The sequence below is a fragment of the Cupressus sempervirens genome, chromosome 4 (genome assembly GCF_028749045.1).
Source record: "Cupressus sempervirens isolate cs-2001-9-10 chromosome 4, ASM2874904v1, whole genome shotgun sequence".
NCBI lineage: Eukaryota > Viridiplantae > Streptophyta > Pinopsida > Cupressales > Cupressaceae > Cupressus > Cupressus sempervirens.
Genome location: NC_143121.1, coordinates 53,901,975 through 53,904,761, shown reverse-complemented (window position 1 = coordinate 53,904,761; position 2,787 = coordinate 53,901,975). Strand labels below are relative to the sequence as shown.

Sequence of the window (2,787 nt, the reverse complement as noted above, 5' to 3'; positions counted from 1 at the left end):
CAATTGTGATGTTGTCGGGTTATAATTGAAAAAAAAAAAGCCAAAAAACACATTACATTTTTCCATCTTCGCAAATTGATGTCACAAATTCACCCCTAATGTATTAGTGACGAAACTTAATTTGATTTAGAAGAAATATACATAGAGTACATCCTTAAAATAATAGAAATATATTGAACTCAATAATATTAGGTGGGTCAACATTATAAATGTCACTTGAAGAGAGAGCTTATAGATTATCTTACATACAGCTGCTAGAGCCATAGAAGGAAGATAAACGAACTATTTCTGAATCTTTCAAAAATATTAATGATAATGTTGTCCATGACCTGGAAGCATTTTTTACCCCACGTTGCGGTGAGACACAATACTCTAACTACAATAGAAAACCCAACTGCATAGCTCATTCCCTACGCAACAACCGACCATATATCAAACTCTTCTTCATCATCTGTCTTGGTAGTATTCGTCCCTGGGGGAACGTGTGCAGGACAGGATTGGTTAAATTGATCAAGGCCGCAACAGGTTTTATTGAGTTGTAGGCCGCACAGGCCTGAATTGTTTGAAAAGGATGGTGCCTCAAATGTGTAGAATTGGCCCCCTTGTGGTATCCTTCCAGATAGATTGTTTTGAGACACATTCAGATAACTCAAGAATGTGAGATTTTGCAGCTCTGAAGGGATATTTCCGGATAGTCAATTGTGTGAGAGATCGAGAGACTCCAAATGCACCAATTCCCCAAAACTCTTGGGTATTTCACCAGTGATAGTGTTTCTTGAAATATTGAGGATAACCAAACCTTCGAGCAATCCCATGTTTTGAGGAATTCCACCTGTGAAATTGTTGTTTGAGAAATCAATGCATTTAACCATTGCCAATGATCTTACAAACTCCATCACTTGTCCTTTGTTAATAATTGTTACTCGATCTACATAGGTTGAACTTAAACCAGCAGTCACGTTAAACATTCCAATAGTGACTCCTTGGCTTTTCATGGCTTCCAAAGTCGAGATGGTAGCTGGAATGATCCCTGATAACTTGTTGGAAGAAAGATCCAGGATTTGAAGGAGTGACAATGTTGTAACCTTTGAGGTTATATTGCCTTCAAATCTATTTGATCTCAAGATCAAAATCTTAAGATTTGAAAGTTTCCCTAACCAGCTTGGAATGATTCCTCTGATTTTGTTGTTATTCAAATCTAGTATTTCCAACTGCTTACGCTTTGCAAGAGAGGCTGGGATGTACGAGCTTAGTCCATTTCCACCCAACTTTAATGTTTGAAGAGAAACCGTGTCTCCAAGATGCGGTGGCAGCTTGCCCTCCAAAGAATTGTTCTCTAAGTTCAACATCTCAATAAGAGAATTATTTTTGAAACAGACAGGGATGTTACCTGTAAGCTTGTTAAGTGAAAGATCCACAATCTGTATCCGGCATATAGAAGGAGGAACGCTACCGTTGAAATAATTCTGAGAAAGTAAAAAGTATTGAAGACTGGGATATTCTCGTGAAATGGATCTACTCAGTTGATTCTCTGACATGTCCAACACTGCCAAGCCACGAGGAAGAAGCGGAAGCTGACCCTGTAAATTATTGCAATGGAAATCAAGAGTCGCCAATCGATTAAGTCCCATCAACGAATGCGGTAGATCTCCTGCAAAGTGATTATGAGAGAGATTGAGATACACAAGAGAAGTGAGACTCCATATCCACTCGGGAATATTTCCTGCAAGACTGCAATTGGACAAACTGACAAATTGAACCTCATATCGAGTTAATGTTGGGAAACCGTCTACAATGTTGCATGAACTTAATATAAGTGTTTGCAAAGAGAAATTTGGAATCCATGTCGGACTAAAATTGACTATTAAAATATTGTCGGAAACTACTATATCGACAAGCCTGCTGAGATTATCTAGGTGAGACTCTGAAAATCTTCCATTTAGCAGGTTGGAATAAAGGGAAAGTCTGTTCAGTTTAGAGAGACTGGAAATCATGTTGAGAGGATGTCACGTTCTAATTCGTTGCTGTTTAGATCAAGCACAAATAGAGATGAGAGTTAACCAATGGAAGGGGGAATTTCACCCGTGAATGCATTGTGGCTCAGATCACTAAGCCACACTGAAGTCGTCGTCTTTACATCCATTCCTTATTTTCTCATTAAATAATTTAATTTCTATTTTCCACGTTATTAGCCCATAGGCTTTTACATCAGGAGCAACCCGCGGCCGGCAAAAGTCTCACGCAACCCGACAAAATTAATCGGCAAATATTGACCGGCAACCATTCTCGGCCGATTAAAAGAAATGGTGACTCTAAGGATGAAAAAGTCAGCGACGTCAATTGAAAGCGGCATAAAAGGTTTGGAAAGCATGTCGAAGTCGATTAGTCTTTGATAGTGAAACGGAAGCATCAACGCCTAAATTTTTCACAAGCATACGGTCAATCAGATTTCAATGCAATTAGGTTTTGATTCGAACAATTTGCCTGCTGTAATAATTCTTGCTTCAGGTGTGAGAGGTATACTATACTATTTGTATAGTATACTACCGGATTTCTCACTCTGAGATATGTATTGTACTATTTGTTAGCGTTTTTATTTTGCAATGGCATTTAAAAGAAGACTAATTTCCAATCTGCCTCATGAGTAACAGTATTGGGATCTCGCTAACAAAGTATATGCATGAATTTCATGATTATATCACTTGACTTGGTTTTAGTTTTCATAGATGGCAACCTCTTGGCCAGTTCTATACATCACGCACTAAGCTTTGACTGCTTAAGTGGATG

The 2,787-nt window shown here is 38.4% G+C and overlaps 1 pseudogene; it reads right to left on the bottom strand.

Moving 5' to 3' along the window:
- Nucleotides 1–254: 254 nt before the first annotated feature.
- LOC149559903 (receptor-like protein 53) lies at nt 255–2,143 on the bottom strand (annotated as a pseudogene).
- Between the last annotated feature and the right edge of the window lie 644 nt (nt 2,144–2,787).